General features: G+C 42.9%; 1 pseudogene; it reads right to left on the reverse strand.

The window, feature by feature from the left end:
• Nucleotides 1-7,751: 7,751 nt before the first annotated feature.
• LOC133515172 (5S ribosomal RNA) lies at nucleotides 7,752-7,870 on the reverse strand (annotated as a pseudogene).
• Nucleotides 7,871-22,237: the final 14,367 nt, after the last annotated feature.

Consider the following 22,237-nt stretch of genomic DNA (forward strand, 5'->3'; position numbering starts at 1 on the left):
GTTTTACGTTGATCAGTGAAGCTGGAGTTGGTGGCTTTTTTCTTTTTAACTTTCTGAAAATCGGCAAAATGACATTCATATTTGGATGCCATGCTCTTCCTACATTACATGCAAAAATCCAAATATCCTTTTGTGTCCCTTGACATGAACAAGCCCCTTCACTGGTTTCCATTCGGGGCTTGTTCATGCAAATTTCCTAGGAAGAGGTTTTTGGTTTTTTTTCTTTTTTTTTTTTTTTTAAATACGAGCTACAAAATCGCTGCTTCAAACTAAAATTCACTATTGGAAAGCTTTGGAACGTCAAGCTGTGGGCCGATAAATATATGTGCTTGCAAAATATTAGTGCATTTTACATCATTACAACAAAAAGTATGTACTGTATTGTAATGTATTTTCCTAAATTAGGAATTAAATATTTTTAATTAATGTAACACAATGGATGGCCCTGAGTTCCAGACGTCTGACAAAGGCATCAAAGATTTATAAAATATAAGTAAGCTCAGTTTAAGTACTAGGAGTTATGTTTTAATTCTTACCATTAGCAATATTTAATCAATCTGACTGGAATATGAAGTTCTTTTTTGTTTGTTTTTTCCTGCTGTGTGTTGCTGAGTCCACTTCCTGCCAGAACGAGTCCAGGAACAGACGACAGGTCAAGACAGGCAGTGCTCGCCCAGCATGGTGGCGGCTAATAACTGCTTTTTTTTTTTTTTTTTTTTTTTTTTGCATGTACCCCGCCGCACTTAGCCCTGCCGTGTTACAATTAGCACTAGCAGCAAGCTCTGAGGAACACAGGGGAAGTGAGGGTATGCAAAAAGGGTCAAATACCAGCTAGTCTGTGGTCATTACACAGGTTGTTGTATTGCATGCTTGCAGGATCCACTATTAATACATTTGTAATTATTTTATATAGAAAATAAGAATGGGAACTAAAATAACTTTTCCATTGCAAATACAGTTCTTTTGTTGGTTGTGTTGTTTGCGTCATCATTAAGACATTTGAGTAAAAACTTACATGAGTGTATATATGTAAAAAAAAAAAAAATACATTTACCCAAAATAAACATTTGAGTAGACGTCTAAATACAATTGGTCCTGGCTCATTCCTCAATCATCGAAGTTTCTTTACTCCGGCTTTATTTCAGACCATCAACACGTACAGCTTATTCATTTAGGGCAGGGGTTGGGAACCTATGGCTCGCGAGTCATACCTGGCTCTTTTGGTGGTTGCGTACGGCTAACAGAGCCCTCATAACGATATAATGTATACAGCAGGGGTGCTCAATGTGTCCATCGCGATCGACCAGTCGATGGCGAGGCAGTTTTGGGAGATCGCGTGACGTGATCTTGGCGGCACACGTAACTTTCTCTAACAATGACCTGCTGCATGGCTTTTCTTCCGAGTTTACCTTGCACCGCCCCCCTTCGCTCTTAAAGGGGTACACTCACAAATACAAATGTTCCAGTCCTTATGTAGCCTATCAATGTGGTTTATAATAACGGCGTGCTTATGCGCCACCGGAATTTTTTTTACATAAAGACATGCCTCTGTCGGCAAGCATTGTTGGCGAGCGCACACAAGTGGGGAGAAAGAAAAAAATTAAACCTGCAGACCAGCTGATTGTAAAAACTTGGAAAGCACTTCCTGACACATACCACACACTGCTGCGTGTGAGTATTGCTGTACTGAGAATATTTGGTTCTACCTATGCATATGAAAAGTCTTTCTCACATTTAAATAAACATTAAGACCAACCTACCTAATTTAATGACGCATGAAACAGACGACAAAGCCATCAGCAAAGAAGTCGCATTAATGGTAAGAAGTATTTTTTGTCATCGTTGGTCAGGAACATCATAATGTTATTTAAATGAATTTCGAGACTTACTGTTAACAGTTGGCTTTTTTTCCCAAGCCAATCAGTGCTGTTTTTGAACAAAACTTCAATAACAATTAACTATCCATTCATCCATTTTCTGAGCCGCTTATCCTCACGAGGGACGCGGGAGCATTGGAGCCTATCCCAGATGTCATCTGGCAGGAGGCAGGGTACACGTTGAACTGGTTGCCAGCCAATCCAGTTAACCATAACTGTTAAAAATTGTACTTACAATGAACTGTTCCAAATTATTACGCACAAAAGTTAAAAAACGTGACAGGTTTTAAAACACTGAAAATATTAAATCAATTGAGTTTGCAGCACTAGGAAGTCATTTATTGAAATCAAAAGCTACAGTATTTTGATCAAAAATATCCTAAATTAAGGAACATTTTCATATAGGATCCCTTATTTGATAGCACCTTCACAATTATTATATCCATTAAACTAACTTTTGGGAGATTCTCCTTGCATATTTTTTGAGATGGTGCAGTGTCATGTTCGAAGATTTTGTTCATGAAAGCAAGGTTCTTCTTTTGGTATCGTGGAAGTAAGCGGTCGGTCATGCCTTATACGGAAGACCTCAAGTATCTCGGTGTCTTGTTCACGAGGGAAGAACGGAGCAGGAGATTGACACAGCAATTGGTGCAGCGTTTGCAGTTATAAAGATTCCGCATCAGCCTGCCGTGGTGAAGACGGAGCTGAGCCGAAAGGCGAATCTCCCGATTTATTGGCTGATATAGATCACGGATACAAGCTGCCGAAATGAGTTTCCTCTGCTGGGTATCTAGGCCCTCTTAGATATAGCTTGAGATAGGCGGTCATCCAGCCGGTGCTCAGAATAGGGCAGGGGTTGGGAAATTGAGAAAAACCAGATGAACTGGCTTGGGCATCTAATTTGGGTGCCTCATTGACAGCTCTCTAGTTTTCCCAGACATGTCGCACCGAGAAGAGGCTGTGGGAATGACCCAGGTTAGACTGGGGAGACCGTCTTCTCCCCCCGTCCCCCACGCCCCTGCTGGCCTGGGAACGCCTCAGGATCCCTGAAGAAGAGCTTGAAGAAGTGGATGAGGAGAGGGATGTCTGGGCTTCCCTGCTTAAGATGATGCCCCTGCGACCCGATGCCAAATAAACAGAAGCCAATGGATGGATGGGGGGAAAAAAACAGATGAAAAAAATATAGCCCTGATGTGGAGCTATTTGTGTGTAATTGTCTGCCACCCGAGACAATAACATGCTCATTTACTGCGTCATTTGGCGCCAGGATAAAGCAAAGTCCACACCTTCACGTGCTTATCGCCGCTCCTCTCTGACATTACAAACAGCTTATGCCAAAGAAGTGAATTTAAAACAGGGTTGGGTCGCAAATCTCTGCACACAAGATGAGCAGAGAGAGACATCAATAAAGGCTCATGGAGTTTAAGAGGCAGACAACCTTTACAAAAAAAGAGCGCCGGGCTTAATGTTCTGTCCGTGTGGCCCATAAAGTGGCAGTGATTTAGCCAAGGTCCACAGCGAGAACAAATAGCTACCCTGAGACGCTGAGACGCCACTTTGCCTTACATGAGTCAGTCGGTCCGTCATTAAAAGTGTCAGAAATCACAGCAATCTTGACCCGAGTACGAGTGGGAGGTGTTCTCCGGAGGGTTTCGAGAGTTAACAGCCACGTCTCGCGTCTCAGGGGTCATTTGGAAAGTTAACAGCCACAATTTGACAAATACACAAAAAATTTAGACCTGGAAATTAGCACAGTTTGAAAATATTAGCCCCCCAGCACCAGTTTAGAAAACACCAAAACAGTGTCAACCAGAAAAGGATGTATGGAAAAGTCTCAAGTATCAACCATTTTGATTTGAAACGGCAACTGTGGGTACATTTTCTCAATAGTGGATCAATACATAGTTTGAAATATTAGCTTGCTGTCACAAAATTCGGTAGAACTCCCTACCATGACAGCATACACCAAAAAAAAAGAAAAACCTGAAAAACCATACACGAAAGACCAGGAAGTCCGACATGTTGTGGTTTAAAGCAATTTAACCCATTCGTGGGCAGGGTGGCACTTTTTTGCCTTATTGAGATAAAAGTCTCCTAACAGGCCACAATCAAGGAAATAACACTTCTTTTTCGTTTAATGCATAAAACTAAAGGCAGAGTCCCAAAACTGGAACGGGTATGTTATCAGTTCTGTGAAGTGGTACACACTAGAGATATGTTTATTAATTCATTCTTATTCCAGAACGACACTTATGGAGTAATAATACTGATGGATTAGCATTTTGAAGACAAACATGGTTGCATTCTGACCTTTCTCCCTTTCTTCTCTTGGAAAATGCTCCCTGTGTACTTGAGGCGGCCATGTTGGGTCAGGGAGGAAAGGGAAATAACTCCGTGCTAACTTTGACCGATGAGTTATCCTCTCCCGATACCAAATTATGGCTTCAGATTAAAACACTTAAATATTTTGATATACTGAAGGATATAATGCGTGAAAATCACGACGTCCCAAAAATGGGACGCTGCCCACGAATTAAGGCAAATTGCCCCTGCAGTTTGGGAAAATTCAGGCCCCAAAACCTGTCTCACCGATCAACACAAATTGGGTGGATGTGTCTGCTATAATAGGATGCAGGAAAATATCTCACGGACCCATGAACAAGATTGATCATTAAGTCCATCATTTTGGTCTGAAGCGGCTCTGGCAGGACTCTTTGACGAATATTTCGGGTCTTCACCACGGCGTGTCAATGAAGCTTTAATTCTTACTGTTCAGTATGAAATGCTCTGATTTTTAATGATACTCAAGTCTAGATATTCTCGGTAGAAGTGGGGGTTCTTCGGTCCAGGCACTGAACGCTGAACAGTCAGAATATTGTCTTAATCGGTAATATTTTATTGAACCTCCTCAGGCTAAAACGGCAAAATCCCACGGGAGAATCCAGCCGGCTAATCGGTCAACTTTTCCACTTTGTTTCCTGTTTTTTTTTTTTTTTTTTCATTTTTTTATACAGTAGATCTCCAAAGGCCTCCAGCCATTTCCATTTATCATTCACACCATTTCTATTAAGCCGTTTCAGAGTTTCTATTAGGCTCCAACCAAATGAAACCACAGCAAGTTGAAGCTGTAATAAGAAGTGAAAGGGAGCCGGCGATAAGGCGACTCAAAATTCACATGTAAAAATATGCAAATGCATGCGAATGCAGACATTGACCTCCACTCTCTCCACACACGCACACACACAGTGATAAATACCCCAAAACGCAACTTTTCCGATGCTGCTTTCATTTCCTACCTGCCACAAACATTCTCTCATTAATATGCAAATGTGAGGAATTAATCAAGCAAATTAAGCCACACCAAATTAATTCCAACACTCCCGTCGATACTGAGAGGCGTCAGATGGAAAACGAAAGCCTTGAATCCCCCCTCAAGACGGTCTCTCTCCTTAAGCAGGAGAAAGTGTCCAAACGGCATGTAAAAGTGACATTTTCCACACTTTCACTTTAAAAGAAATACTAATTTTCACCTTTTTCTCTGGCTGTCACTAAGATCCCACAGAGTTGAAAGCATAGCCATGGTTTCTTGACGTGTTAATCGGTGCACAATTTGTTCACTTTTAATCAGGGAGATGTTAGAAGAAGGGGGGGAAAAAAGTGCCATTTTCTCTGACCTTTCTTCAAAAAATGTACAGCTAATGAGGAAGGGTGGAAAACTGAAGAGGAACTTATAGCCGTTCATCACGCAGAGTTTCCACTTAAGGGTTGCAAGACAATTTGAACCATTAGAAATCACCTGGATTTCTGCAGAAAAGTAAAAGTGAAAGGTATTTGAACCCCTCTGCTAATGACTTCAAGAGCTAATTGCATTGTGGTGCCAACCAACCTGGAGACCAATCGATGGGGGATTAAAAATGGTTAAAGCTGTTTGCATAACATTTTAAATTACTACAAGCATTCAGTACAATTTCGGTTTTTCTTTGAAAAAGCACAATCGTTTCATCAATGTCTTCTTTTTATGAAACAAGGGTAGGCAAATTTTGATAAGTTGTAATTACTACAAGCATTTGATTTGACGGAATGAAAAAAAGACTGAAAAATACCCAGGGGGCCTGGGGGCTGCTAGCATGATCAAAGCATGATCAATTTTAACGAGCAAGTTTTATACATAAGAAATTTATCTAGTACATCTATGAATAAATTCTATTCTATTTTCAAAACGTACACGATATGAGCGTTCATCATTTAGGTGCCTACCAACACCCCCAAAAAAATTACAAATTCAAATACAAATTCCACTAACTACTAGAACTGAAATTAAATTGATTTCAGATTTGCATCATAGCATGCAAGGGTGCTTTCATAACGTGTTTATCGTATCCATTCAAAAACGTTTCAATTTCTTTTTTTGTAAATGATTGAAACGCACAATTATTAATGTCATGTTTCATTATCAGTAAATAATTGCTTCTGAACTATCACCTCGTTATTGACGACACCGTCTGCAACTGCGGATTGGTTGTTTCGGTGGATCTTGCCTCTCAATACGGGAGTAGTGGAAGGTTTGTTGGCTTTGGGTTGACATCCGAATGTAGCAGCTATGGAAAAGTTCGTTTTCGACGTGTTTTTGTCGTTTCGCGTGAACTTCCAATGCCTTGAAACTTCTTGATCCATAGTCAATAGTATCCTGACACCACGTGCACAACGCTTTACCAGGTCGATCGATTTTGCGAATGAAGTCGCTTAACAAAACGATAACTTCCTTCTTTTCAACGGTATCGAGGATTTCTCGTTCCATCCAATCCCATCGAAACTTATTTTTGACATTTTTAATCAATATCTTTCACGCGAAGGGTCTTTCCTCTCGAGCACCGCCATTGTCTTCACTTGTAAATGGCCGCTTTACCTGCCTGTTCCACATTCGACCAATCAACAGACGCGTATCACATTCTCCACCTCGCTTCTACCTCGCTTGCAAAAGTCAGATCGGAAAATGAACGCGTGTGGATTCTGGCACGGGTCATGGTCGGAAGATTGCAGAAAAACTGTTTTGTTTTGTTTTTTATCTGTGCAATTTAAAAAGACAGAATTCCGCCTCTAAATGGAAAAAAATCCCGTCTGTTACTCTGAGATAAAAACTATTGGAACTGATGCGTACTCATTTGGATTTCAAAAAGGTTTGGCATGGCACCAAAGGCATATGGCGAGCCATGACCTCCACTAGCCAGAGGCGACGCAACACCGTTAGTTCAGCAAAAGGCAGTTTCATTAACTGCCCCTTACCCGTATGAACTGCAAATGACTAAGAAAATCACAGATCGGCATGTTTGACGACTAGAAGCTCTCCTTTTTCCTCCTGCATGATTTTTAAAAAATCGTAGCTAGCCAATTTGGATTTTGGCCAATATTTCCGGAGAAAAATACCGCCCAAAAATAAAAAAAAAAAAATTAAAAAAAAAAACACATTTTGGAGTTGGACTATTTCTTAATGATGCCCTAGTATAACAAGGCCTCAGTGTACACATCAAAGGATGAACAATGCGCCACTTCTTCCAAAAGAAGGAAAAGACCCAAGAGAAGAAGTTGCTAAGATCAAAGACTGAGTATTGTTTTTTTTGTTTATTCTTTACCATGAACAGTGCTGGAATATATATTTTTTTTTTTACATGTATGGTGATAACATTAAAAATTTCATTTGGAAAAAAAAGTTGACATTTATGTAAAAAGGTTGAAAGTTTGATCCTCAAACTCTTTCCTGTGGGATTTTTTTGTTTTGTTTGTTTTGGATCTGAGAGCAGTATTTCCCAAGTTTGGCACAGTTTTACGCCGGACGCCCTTCCTGACGCAACCCCTCTGCATTTAGCCGGGGAGAGAAGCTTACAGCACCTGGTATTCCCAGGCGGTCTCCCATCCAAGTACTAACCAGGGCCAAACCCGCTCAGCTTCCGAGATCTGACGAGATCGGACGTTCTCTGGGTCGCATTGCCGTGAACCATAGGGTTAGGGTTAGGGTTAGGGTTAACCCTAAGGAATCAGTGTAAAATCGAGAGACTCTTATGTCATATGAATAGAAACCGGTGGATACAAACTTCTGCCATCTAGTGGAAGAGCATTTGACTGTTCTGCCAGTCCCTATTCGTACTGGCATAGATAGATGAATGATCCCACAAAGATGCAGTACGTTATTTGTCGTAAATAAATGTCAACTTTCAGACCAATTATGTGAAATTGGATAACTTCCCATAGCACGCCTGATAATCTCTCACACAGTAGTTGGAAATTGCTGCCAAAGAGGTTCCACGGTACATAAAACTATGTTTGGTTAAATTAATATTTTGTGATTGGATAGAAGTTTGTTAACTGGAAACAAAGTCACAAGATGTACATTTTATAATCACATGCTTGATTGGAATGTCCCATTTTTAGGTAGGAGTCAGAATTTATAAGCACAGAGAGTAGCATTTAGGGCTATCTCAGTTGTATTTATAGACTGTCAGCACAATGTGATTGAAGCCATTATTGCAGGCTTCCAATTCAAGGATTCGAGGTGAGACCTTTGCCCTCGCGGAATTCGATGGGCACTAAAATCATCATCGGTCATCTCTGGACAGCTAATAGAATCAGCGAGGCCATCTGTTTTTAGGTGAAACGTGCCAGCCCTGAACCCCTGCTAATTATGTTATAATGTCCCATTCAGTGGCAGTGATCTCTTTAATATTCTCCCGGCAAACACTATTTGGGCGGAGGGGGTGGGCCTCCAATAAAAGCAGGTGGCTGGAGACTGATCACACAGCAACCCAAACTTCAAAACCCACACACATGCCCGCCTTCCACTGTAATGAAATAACAGCGGGCTGGAAGCGTATATCTCCGGCGAACTGGGAAATATGCTTGGGAGGCTGCGCCATGTTGCCAGGCGACCGCTGCTTGGAATGGCGCATGAGTCTGCAGTGACGGACAGATGGAGGGAGGAAGGACGCGCCGAAGCTAAGAGAATGGAGATGCTGTGCAAGTGTGCGCGTCGTGTGTGTTTGGAAGTGTTTGTCGCTCGGCTGTGTCACTAACTATGATGGCGGCGCTTGCCACGAAGTGCCTTCACACGTAAGGGAAAGTGAGCGACTTGTGAATAATCCCACCCAGCTCCCTCCGCAATTCAACGAAGATGGTTTACAATTTACGTTTTTCGGGCAGCACGATGCATTGTTGGTCGGCGCATCTGGCTCACAGTTCTCTGCATTCAAACTTCAGTTCCAGCCTTCCTGTACGGCACCGGTGTCAAACTCGAGGCCCGGGGGCCAGATGCGGCCCGCCACATGATTTTATGTGGCCCGCGAAGGCAAATCGTGTATCAACTTGCATGATATTTGCTAAAATCTAAACCAAAACTTCCAATTGTCATGTAAATGATGACATTGAGATATCGCAAAGTAGTTTTGTGTAACCAAACATCAACAAACAACAAAAACCCATTACCCTTGATTTGTGATTCCAAAACTAGTTAGTAAATTTAATGTGTAAATATGATGGGTCAATTAAAGATTTTAATGGTTTCGGTCATAATGGCCCTCTGACAGAAGTAGTAACTACAATGTGGCTGGCGATATAAATGAGTTTGACACCTCAGCTGCACGGTGTTTTACTTTGTAGTAGTACTTTGGCATTCTCTCACTTCAATAAACAAGAACGTTAAACTCTAAATCAGTGGTACTCGGATAAAAATCTTCAAGGGTCACAATTCTTTATTAATGTGTCATCGGTGTATTTTTTGAGGCCCGTCAGGCTACATGTGCTTCCAGCCGCCAACATGTCGCTCCCAAAGCAAGAGTGACATGAGCTGGACCACTCAAATAACAAATATACAGAAGAAATGAACTGAGAGGTATTAAATACTTTAGACACCAAAATTGAGGTCTTAAACGTTGAGGTCTTATCTACAGGATTTCTGTGTATTGTTGGCATGGCGACAAGTCTCATTCTACACATGCTGACCCACCCAAAACACATTGAGCATGATGTGATCAGGGAGTCCCTTTTTGAGTACTCCTGTTCTCAACTGTCCATAGGTATCAACGCGAGTGTGTACAGCTGTTTATTTCTCCGTGTACCAACATGGGCTTTCTTTAGTACTCCCATTTACTTCCATATTCCAAAAACATGCATGTTAGGTTAATCGGAGACTCTAAATTGTCCGTAGGTGTGAGTCTGAATGGGTAGAGGTACAATGGGATTGGCTGGCAACCATTTGGCCTTTCACACAGGACAAAGCAGCAGTGATTCGTAGATAAACTCAATAGATCGGAAATAATTATCTTAAATCAGGCACTTACGTTACCTTACGTACAGGAGCTAGCCATTAGCAGCTGATCAGCTATTAACCCCCACCACTGCCGATTCGACCTCTCTTCAAATCCTTTTTCCCAGTGTCATCCCCACAAGGAGCCTCGCCTGCCTGTTAGACTTGGATTGGAATCTCCCATTAATGCTGATGTTTGCCGCCAAGCCAACTGGCTATCAGGTGCTGACCAACACTTCCCACCCCTCTGCTAACATGGCACACCTTAGAAGGAGCAGGGAGTACTCCCACAACCAATCTTCCCTCTAAGCTGCGCAACTGCGCATTTGCGCACTTGTTGCACAGTCTCGGCGCAGAGTAAAACAGATCCAGCACAGTTTTTTTTAAACACGGCAGCACACTGCCTCTCACATAGAGCTCGGCCACACAATCTCCTTCCTACTTTACCTGACACCGCCCGCCTCTATTTTAAAGGGGTACACTCATAATTACAAACACTGGGGTATATGAATAATAGAAGAAAAAGTGGTGAAACTGGATGAGATTTTCTCTTTTTTGAGTGAAAAAAGTATGGTCCTAAGCCAGAGTAGAAAGTGCTGGATGAGATGGTGTATAATGTTGAAATTCCACCTTGGCACAGCCTGATTGAGGATGAAACCACAGACGATACATTGCCCAAAAAGATAATTCTGGATTTGAAATTTAGGAGGCAACATAACATTTAACCTTAAAGCTGTTTGGGGTCATCATTCAGCTTTCAACATATTCTGCAAGCAATAATTCAGTATTACACCAAGAAAAACAGATGGGGATAAAATTGTGGGTCTAAAAAAAAAAAAACAGAAAGTTAGAAGCGACATTTCAAATTTATAGTTAAAAGTCGGCTTGGTATGTATTTGTATTGTAACGTTTTTTTTTTTTCATTTGTTGCCATTTTCAGTGTAAGTTTGCAAAAACACGAAATTGTTCTTCAAAATATTCTGATGGGAAAGTAATCTGAACCTTTTAATGAGCGATGTAACTTCAACGGATGACACTGATCTTCCCACAGTGCATACATCTGATGTTGCCCATAGTGGCCAAAGGGGGCGCTCACGGGCTTAGTGTGTTTGCTCAGGAAACGTTAAAAATTCGAGGGAACATTGCCCGCAACCCTTGTAAGTATAAGCGGCTCAGAAAAATGAAAGGATGAATGAACTGCTACTAGACCTGGTGTTCACTAAATAGGAAACATTGTCACAACATGAAAACTCTAGAGTTAAAAAAAAAAAAAAAATCTGATTTATGTTTTTTTAAAGTCCTTGTACATCGCTCTCGGGCTTAATTTTCATATGAGGGATCTTAACAACAAGGCTTTCTTGGTCTTTTTGGCATCAATAGCAGAGGGAGAAACATTACAGCGGGATGAACGGCCATAACTGGAATACAGCATTGTTCATAATGTGCTACTTCCAGTTCGTACAGTCAACTGGTGCTTAGCGCAAGAGCCCCAACGCTCTGAGGTTTTGAGTTCGAATCTCAGGCTCCGGAAAATGCACTTTCAGAGATGTCATGCCCCTGCACAGTGGCATACGGGCAGATTTTTAATTTTCGTATGAGGGTTCTTGAGATGGAGGCACATGGCTTCCTCACCCATTTAGCATCAAGAGGGAAAGCGTAGGTGAACATATTACAGCAACCATTCTGGCTTTTATATTGTTGTTTTATTATCTTCAGCTTCCATTTGGACTTGGCTGATGATTAAAAGTCGTCCAGCTTTCAGAGCATAAACCCTTAACGGATAATACATCTGACATATGAAAGAACTGGCCCGACGCGATCGCAATCGTGATGATTTTTTTTTTTTTTTTCATTTTGAGAGGCTCTGGCATTAAAGGGAAATGGAATTAATTTGTTGCGTGCGCACGCGAGGCAGCTGAGCGTCACTTGACCGGCTCGACGTGCGTTGCGAATATCGAGCAGCGGGTCCTCTCTCAATATGCCGCTCCTCATCCTTCTTTTCTCACAGCCTTCCATTCACTCACAGTATATATTTTACCGACGTGCTTCGGCCTCACCTTCCTTAGCTTGCCCGTCGTCCCGCTTTCCTATTTACAGCAAGGGAGAGCGGGAGAGGCCAGAAAAGGCCAGCTTTTTACAAAACGCTCAGAGTTTAATATCCTCCTCTTTCCAGCCGCGTACCGGCATTCAGCACTTAATCGCCCGCTCCACGTGTAAATAGCACGGGCCCAGTCTCATCTTTAATTTATTATAAACCCCTAAGACCCACACAGTGTGGACCAATATTGTTTGAGCTTGAAGGCCAGCCTAAGCTTTCTATCCACAAAATAGCGCATGGACCACACGGGGGACTCCATCACACCGCCGCAGGAAAACATTATTTCCCAAGATATCTGCACAAGTACTTGGGCAATGACAATGACTTTTTACCACTTTCCCATTTATACACTGTACCTATCAATTTAAAGGAACCATCCAGCCCTCCAGTTTCTACTTGCGTCGCGTGTGAGCTGGACCCTATCCCAAATGACTTTAGGCGAGAGGTGGGATGGACCCTGCACTGGTCACCAGCCAATCTCAAAGCATGTCGCCTTGTCCAGTTAGGGGTCGCCACAGCGCGTCATTTTTTTCCATCTAAGCCCATCTCGTCCATCTTCTTCTCTAACGCCCACTCTCCTCATGTCTTCCCTCACCACACCCATCAACCTTCTCTTTCGTCTTCCTCTCGCTCTTTTGCCTGGTAGCTCCATCCTCGGCACCCTTCTACCAATATATTCACTCTCTCGCCTCTGGACATGTCCAAACCATCGAAGTCTGCTCTCTCTAACCTTGTCTCCAAAACTTCCAACTTTGGCTGTCCCTCTAATGAGCTCGTTTCTAATCCTATCCAACCTGGTCACTCTGAGCGAGAACCTCAACGTCTTCATTTCTGCTACCTCCAGTTCTGCTTCCTGTCGTTTCTTCAGAGCCACCGTCTCTAATCCGGACATCGTGGCCACCCCTCACCACTGTTTTCTAAACTTTGCCCTTCATCCTAGCGGAGCCTCTTCTGTCGCATAGAAGACCAGACACACATCCGCCAACTGTTCCACCCCGCTTGGACCCGTTTCTTCACTTCTTTACCACACACTCCATTGCTCTGAATTGTCGACCCCAAGTATTTGAAGTCGTCCACCCTCGCTATCTCTTCTCCCTGGAGCTTCACTCTTCCTCCTCCTCCCCTTTCATTCTGTTTTACTTCAGCTAATCTTCAGTCCTCTCCTTTCCAGTGCGTGGCTCCATCTTTCTAATTGTTCCTCCGCCTGCTCCCTACTTTCACTGCAGATCACAATATCATCTGCGAACATCATAGTCCAAGGGGATTCCAGTCTAACCTCATCTGTCAGCCTATCCATTACTACCGCAAACAGGAAGGGGCTTTGCGCGGATCCCTGATGCAGTCCCACGTCCACCTTAAATTCTTCTGACACACCAAGGGCACACCTCACCGCTGTTCTGCTGCCCTCATACATGTTCTGTTCTATTCTAACATATCGAAAGCACAAAGCTAACAAAGCACATATAGACAAAAAAAAACTAGCACTTTCATACCGATGGACATTCTAAGATTCTTCAATTTAGCCTAACATGTTTGTGGAGGGTGGGGAAAAGCTACAGCGCTAAGAAATCAGATATATCTGTGGGTTATCAGAAGAACGCTAAACTGTTCATCTAACAAAAATCAATACCGCTCTGTTTACCTTTTGGCTTTAACATTCTACAGTATGATCCAAGGGCCAGACTCAGGCCGCCACAAGTGTTTGGTGGCTCTTCAACCACCGGCCTTGCTAACGTCATTGGAGAAGAAACTAATTCAGTCCCACCATTACAAAAAAAGCGAGCCAAAATTATACAACACCTGACTCAAAGAGTCATTTCCCTAATATGGATGTTTATTGGTTGATTAATTTAGAACTTGGAGTGTCATGCCCTCCGGAGACTCAATTACTGTATTTGAATACAAGTAATTAAAAAGTATATTTTTCCAAGCCTCCTTTAAAACATTATATGAACACTATTAAAAACCTTCACGGTGGTAAGTTTCATCCTCATGGAATTTGCTATGATATTTTTTAACAAATTACAACAATGAAACCGAAACTAACCCTACCTTTAAAAAAAAAAAAAAAAAAAAGGCAGACTTGGGTCTCGATAGTCACGTAAATGTCTATATTATACAGTTTTTTTTTTTAATCTTTGCTCTAAGGATGTGCCCTTGCTCATAAATTGTGAGCCCATTTGGTTATTTTTGTCGCGTTTAGCTCATACGGCCAAAGCAGATGGACAGAAAAAAAAAATTGTCGGATGGTAACCAGTGGTCCAAATCACAGTGTGAATTCATCTTTTGGACACACGCCATCACCACAAGTGTTTCACAAGTGTTGTTCTCCCAAGTCCTTCGTTATAATCAACCGCAGACTCCCGCCACCGCTGCCACTTCCAGCGCTGCATTTTTATCATGCGTCTCACGTCGTCAGCCCGTAATGGATTCCCACTGGTGCAGTGAGGCACAACTCTATGACGACCGCCAGCGTTCAACCTACTTTCTCGCTTTACAACATTTTGTGGATTGTGCGTGGCGGAACAGTGTTTATAAATTTAAAAAAAAAAAAATCTTTTAAAAAGGGCAGATACAGTAAAATTATCATAAATTTGAACACCAACTTGTTGTCTGGTCATAAACTTCCAACATGATCCAAACTGGCATGAATATAGCAATCTGCATGTCATCTTCTCCTTGTTTGATTTCTGTGCCCTGAAATTGGCTGGCAACAAATCAAACATTTAGTGCCTTCAACGCCGATTGTCAATGGGGGGAGTTCAGGCATTCGACCGTGTCCCTCGGGGAGTCCTGTGGGGGTTCTTCGGGAGTATGGGGTACCGAATCCCCTGATACAAGCTGTTCGGTCCCCGTACGACCGCTGTCAGAGTTTGGTCAGCATTGCCGGCAATAAGTCAGACTTGTTTCCGGTGAGAGTTGGACTCCACCAAGGCTGCCATTTGTCACCGATTTTGTTCATAGTTTTCAATGGACAGAATTTCTAGGCGCAAGCTGAGGTGTAGAAGGTGTCCGGTTTGGTGGCTTCAGCATCGCATCTGTGCTCTTTGCAGATGATGTGGTTCTGTTGGCTTCATCGAGCCGTGATCTCCAGCTCTCACTGGAGCGATTCACAGCCGATTGTGAAGCGGCTGGGATGAGAATCAGCACCTCCAAATCCGAGACTATCCAGCATCCACAGTGACGCGGACTTTGTATCGGTCCGTTGTGGTAAAGAACGAGCTAAGTCGAAAGGCAAAGCTCTCAATTTACCAGTCAATCTACGTTCCTACCCTCACCTATGGGTATGACCTGTGGGTCGTGACTGAAAGAACAAGATCCCGGGTACAAGCGGCATAAATAAGTTTCCTCCGGAGGGTGTCCGGGCTCTCCCTTAGAGAAAGGGTGAGAAGCTCGGTCATCCGGGAGGGGCTCCGTGTCGAGCCGCTACTCATCCGCATTGAGAGGAGCCAGATGAGGTGGCTGGGGCATCTGATTCTGATGCCTCCTGGACGCCTCCCTGGTGAGGTGTTCCGGGCATGTCCCACCGGAAAGAGACCCCGACGACGACCCAGGACACACTAGAGAGACTATGTCTCTCGGCTGGCTTAAGAACGCGTCGGGATCCTTCCGGAAGAGCTGGAAGAAGTGGCTGGGGAAAGGGAAGTCTGGGTATCCCTGCTTAAGATACTTCCCCCGCGACCCGACACGGAAAAGCGGTAGATAATGGATGGATAGATGGATGTAAAGTGATCACATTTTCAATAGTTGTATTTCAGTGTAACTTTTCAATGTTAACAATTGAACCGGCTACAATTCGCAGTCTAAAATTCACCGTCAGTGCCACCAGGCAGGGTTTCTTCAGATCCGAACCAAACAGCCAGCCAATCCAGTTACGCTTTATTAGTATGTGATATCACGTGACTAAGAAAGGCTAACTGCGATTGGTTGGGTAGTAGGTTCTGAACTGAAGTAACCCTGCCTGGTGGGACAGACGGTGAATTTCAGACAGCAAATTGTAGCCTGTTGAATTGTTAACATTGAAAAGTTACGCTGAAATTCAACTATTGAAAATGTGACCACTTTACATTTCAAATTCAAATCCTGGTGGCACATATTTATTTCCATAGTCTAGATATTGTCGTGATATTTTAAAAGCCACAACAATGGCTATATTTATTTCCAAATCAGTCACATTTCATACAAGATAGCTATGGCTAATTGGACAAATTATTGGTGCATTACTACTCCACAGATGAATCTCTAAGGTTTCGTTTTTATCTGGTGAAAGGTGAACAGGAGCTATAAAAGTTCACAGAAATGGTTGACTAATTAGTGCTGCAGAGAAATTCTTTATTTACCCCCAGTGGAGACATGTAGTAACTGGACCTCACTGGCCCCAACTTCCACAGTCTGCGAGTTGTGGGGGGAAGGAGGGATTTTAGTAACAGAGGGACTGGTTGAAAAAAAAAAAGTTCAGGACAAATCTCACGAGGTGCGAAATTGGAGAATAAACAAACGCGTGGGGGACGGCAGGGATGTGGAAGAACAGCACATTGTCGGCTTTGGGCTTTTGATAGATTTTTGTGCGCACGTGTATGTGTGTGTGTGTGTGTGTGACGCTCAATGAAGAAGATGTGCAATCTGGCTAGGCTCAGGTGTGATGAGAATTCTGGATGACTTTTGAGGAAGCCGTCAAGAAAAGAAGGATGCGTCTGGCGGCTAACGGCGATTTCATGGAGTCGCTGGCTTAAGCGAGGGGACAGACTGTTCTCACTGTGGCCTTTCAGTGTGTTCGTGATAATGCGTGTGTATCACTGTGCCCGTGTGCGCGTGTGCGTGCATGTGTGTGAGCTTCCATTGATGAGAGCAGGTCAGGAAAAGCTTGGAGAAGGGCGAGCCACCTCGTGCATCACACTCACGATCCTGCGCACGGCGGCGAAATGAGGGATTTGGTGGCCTACTCCCAACCTTGCCTCAAATGTGACCCGGCATCACACACACTGGCGCTCTTCAAAACCCGCTGGCGTGTTTGACCGCCAGTTTGACCGCCGAGGGGATGGTCAAGAGACCTTAAATGACATCGGTCCCCATCCTTTTTTTGTACCACCAATCAAACATATCGTGACGGACCGGCATGGAAACAAATCCTTATGATAATGTTCTGTATTTGTTATTATCAATGGGTGCCCCCACCCCCCACGCTCCTCTCTCTTCAAACAGAAGGTCACATCTCGGGGTAATCTCTTTCTCTGTCAAAAACACTCAAAGACTGCTGACATTCTCTTTTTAGTTGGTCTGTTCGTCTTTTTCAAAGCAGCTCTCCAGACATATTTGATGTTCAGCAACTAGTTTTCATGAATTGCCAACTGTGTTGAGCTAGTTTGGCTGCAACACGGCTCATACACTTCCAGAGAATCAAAATTCCATGAATTTTCCATGACTTTCCAAGTATTAAATACAAAATTCTGTGATTTATATTGGATTGACTGATTGTGGTAGATAGCAATATTTCAGCTAAATGATTGTGTGTTTTCACTTAAATAATAAGTGCCAAAGCTTATCATTGTAGTAGGCGCATCATAATGACCGTGACATTTATGGTAATTAGAAATAGAAACTATCATTACATGTTGAACGTATATTTTCACCTAAAGTTAATGTTATGTTGCCTATATTTAAAATCCAGAATTAGCTATTTATGCACTGTTACGCACTATTGTCTGTGCTTTCATCCTCGATCAGGCTGTGGCAAGGTGGAATTTTAACATTATACGCCATCTCATCCTGTACTTTCTACTTTGGCTTCAGACCAGACCTCTTTTACTTAAAAAGAGAACATCTCGTCCAGTTGCACCACTTTTTATTATATTTTTCACACAACTTGACATTCATTAAAGCAACAGCACTTTTTTTTTTTTTTACTTTTACCATTATTATCGTGCGAAAACGCAAGCAGCATGTCGAACTCTTTGCTATACGCTGCCCAGACTGTGTGGGTGGACGGTGTTTGTAATTACGAGTGTACCCCTTTAAGAGCCGAAGGTGGGTGGAGTCAGGTAAACTATCAGGAGACTGTGTGCATAAAAAAAAAAAAGTCAGGCTGCGGTTCACTGCTGGATAGGTTTTCATGTGCGCCGAGAATGTCTATGTATTTCTACTCATAACAAATTTTACGCGCGTGATTTTTCGTGCTCGATTGTGCAGATTTGTGAGTGCGATGGCGCCAGTCAAGTCACAGTGACTGAAAATTCCATGACATTCCCTGACCCAAGCCAAATAGTTTTTATTTACCGGACTTTCCAAGACCTTGAAAAGGCAACGTTTCTTTCCATGATATTCCAGAAATTCCCTGACCCGTACGAACCCTGCTGCTAGTCCAGTTGTTGTGGCACAAATGAAGAGCATCAAACAATGTTTCGGGTTCGAACTCTAATTCTCTGTTGGTGGACAATCAAAAGAGATTAAAGGACGAGAAGAAAGGACAGACTCTTAATGGTAATCGCAACAATCGCTAGTTGTATCAAGCCCGACTATTCCACGGAGTCTTCCTATCTTTCTTACATCTAGCGGGCAACGTAATCCAGTTTCTCCTTGACAATGGCGGCATTTTGTTTGTGGTACAAAAAAATAATAATAATACTTTGAACCAAAGCGGCGCATGGGATCCAAATAGCATGACGTAGCGCTCAAGTAGCGGTGTGTGATTAATCAGGGACAGCTAAAGCCTAATTCAAGCCCCAATCAATTAGCTCAAGGCTCATTATCTAGTCGACACGCCACCTAGAGAGCACTGAAACCAGTCGCTCAGTGTGGAAAGAATTGTGAGGTGCCACACACACAATTTTGTGCTATTTGCACATTCAGACGTGATCGCCCGACTATAAGGAAGGTTCATATTCAAATGTGTGTGTAAGTGGGGAGAAGGAAGAGCCTCCGGGCTTCGCTTTACATTTACGAGCAGACTTCAGATTAAAGCTGCGGTCCAACCCAATTACACTTTGCCGGACCCACGCCGCCACCGAAAGAGCAAGAAAGAAGACGGCAGAATGAAGATGAAGGAGGCTTGAGGGAGCTCAGCCGTAGAGAAAAAGGCCGGCGACGACAGACGGCGAAAGGACGGCCAAGGAGGGATTGTCTCGGAGGCGTGGCGTGCGCCGGGATGGGTGGGGGAGTGGGGGGGGGGGTTGTACGGATGGGTGCGACGCAAACGAAGGTGTTAAGAACAGAAAGAGAGCGGGGGGAAATTGGATTTATCAGAGGCGAGAGGAATGCAATGTCAGACACCTCCCCAGGGGGAAAAGCTGAGACGCTTCGGTGACGACGTGCGACGACTCCGAGCAGCGCAACTGAGCGGAAACCTTGGCGCAGGAGAGAGAAAACACACCAAGGTCGAGGCCGACGAGTCAACAAAACACTCCAGTTTACTAATAGAGGTCAACCTACAATACGTGGAATTTGAACTTAATTGTTCCGTTGTAAACACGACAAATGCCACAATAACTCGGGCGAGTTGTTTTCTCCGCGGGTTACACAACGTTGACACACTCTTGTGAAGAGGAACAGATTTAATCAGATTTTCATGGCAAGTCCTCAAAAACAAAATCATCAATTACTGGAGATTTTTATCAATGCTTCACAGCTAAGTATTGCACATCTGTCGAGGATAACTGCTTCTCATCTTCGTATTTAGGCGCATTTCAAAGTAGGAGCACATTAAAATATGACACTTGAAGTTCAGCCCAAATTGACTGCTTCCAATCAAAATGGTGGACTTCCCATTCAATTTCTGGCAACGGTGCTTGGAGCATTTTTGATCTGTGAAACTGTTGTCTGGACAGGATTTTTTTCCAAATATCGAGGGGGGGGGGGGGGGGGGGCGTAACCAATGTTCCCTCTAAGCTGTGCGTTGATGTGGTCTCTGCCCACAGACATTCTGCGCTGTCCACAGAAAAAAAAAATACAACCCGAATGGAAAGTACAACATAAAATTATTCAGTTTGTGGGATTCTGCAATGTGATTCAACGAGGGAAAGATGACCGGTTGCTACTTCTAATGGTACAATTCATATATGTACTGTAAAAAATGAAAAGGAGTCCCCACTGGGTCCGTAACTTTTTATCGAACACTTTGGCATCGCACTGAACTCTCTCTAACAACGAGCTGCTGCTCGGCCATGTACTCTCCGGCCTAGTTTACCTTACGCCGGCCCCCTCTGCTCTTCAAGGGGTACACTCTTAATTAAAGCTGTTACCGTACTTAAGCAGCCCACCAATGTGGTTTACAATAACAGCGTCTTTATGCGCCGCCCACCACCGGTGCTTTGGTTAGCAACGCGGTCTGGGCAATGTAGAGTAAAGACGAGCGAGACACGCCGCTTATGTTTACTCTTGATAATAATGGCGAAAGCAAAAAAAAGAAACGCTGTTATTTTAAGACGCAATGATTGTCGGAGTATGTGAATAATGGAAGAAAAAGAGGTGGAACTGGACGAGACTCTTTTTCGAGCAAGAAACATCTGGTCTAAAAAAATGCGTTGGAAAGCGAAAGTAGAAAGTGTAGGATGAGTAATGTAATGTTAAAATTCCACCTTGGCACAACCTCCACAAGAATGAAATCACAGGGCAGCAAAAGTTAAGTCTGTATTTCAAATATAGGGAGCAAAATAACATTGACCTTAAAACTGTTTGGGAGCATCATTCAGCTGTCAGCATGCATTGCAAAAGATATGGTGCAAGCAATAATTCCGTTTTACACCAAGAAAAACAGACACAGATATCATTGTGAAATTAAAAAAAAAAAAAAAAAAAAAAGAAATATGGTTGGAACTGGCCTTTGAAATTTATAGTTCATAGTTGACTTGGTTTGTTGAGGCATGTATTTTTTTTACGCAGTTAAAAGAACGTAAGTTTGTTTATATGCGAATGTAAATGCTGTAATCTGAATCTTTTAATGAGCCATGTAACTTCAAGGGAGCGCTCATTGGGGTTAGCGTGTTTGCTCTGACATGAAAAATTTGAGGTAACATTGGGCGTAATTGAGGGAAATTGCCAAAAGTGGACCACACGTACAAATATGGCTTCCTTCCACGTCAATTTCAGTAATTGTTCCTGATTTTTGTTTCCACGTAGTCATGAAAGACAACGTGTTTTGCCGGGTGTCATATTTGGTGCCTCTAATATACATAACACTCAGGTAGCCGCGACTGATTAACACAAACTAAAAGAAGCAGACGTTCCACCAGCTTCTTACCTCTTGCCAATAAATTGCACAACTGTAATTGAATCAGCATTACCACATCACTGGTAAACTCTCCAAGGTGTGTTTTTATGTTTTTACATCTGAAAAGTATTGTTTGTCAAAATGACTATTGTCACACTCGGGCAGCTCCAATTATCGGAGACAAATTCTTTGTGTGGAGGATTCTGAATTTGGCAACCATGCTCCACCCATCCACTGATGAAAATGCATTTCCTTGGCATCCATCTAGTTAGTATGCATAGATCACATCTGGTAGTCATTGGACAAAATCTGTAGGACAATTTTGGTTTTGATTGATTTCTAGAAATGATCAAAACCAACTTAAAATGCCCGCTTCGCACCAAAATTCCAGACTTTCTGTGGGTTTTCCACACGGCTTCTTGAGAATTTTTGATGGGTCTGTCTACTCCTGAGTGAAATGCCTACCAAAGGTCTTGTTGCTACGGGAAACTGGCTTTAAGGACAGAATTGAAAATAAATAAATCGCAAGCTCGAGTCATTACCAGACTTCATGTTTAATCAAACTTGGCCGCCATGCTCTACTCGTCTCTGACGAAAACTAAATTCTTTCTCAATTTAGTGTCCCAGCCCCCCCATCTGGTTTATTAACTTCAACTTTGAACAAAACCTGGAGGCCAAGTTCACTTTTGAAGGACCTCCTGCTTCAGAGGAACAATCAAATAAAATCAGGAGCTGAGTTACTGCCAGACAGGGATACAGTACACGGT

Source organism: Syngnathoides biaculeatus, chromosome 16, assembly GCF_019802595.1.
Source record: "Syngnathoides biaculeatus isolate LvHL_M chromosome 16, ASM1980259v1, whole genome shotgun sequence".
NCBI classification, from domain to species: Eukaryota; Metazoa; Chordata; class Actinopteri; order Syngnathiformes; family Syngnathidae; genus Syngnathoides; species Syngnathoides biaculeatus.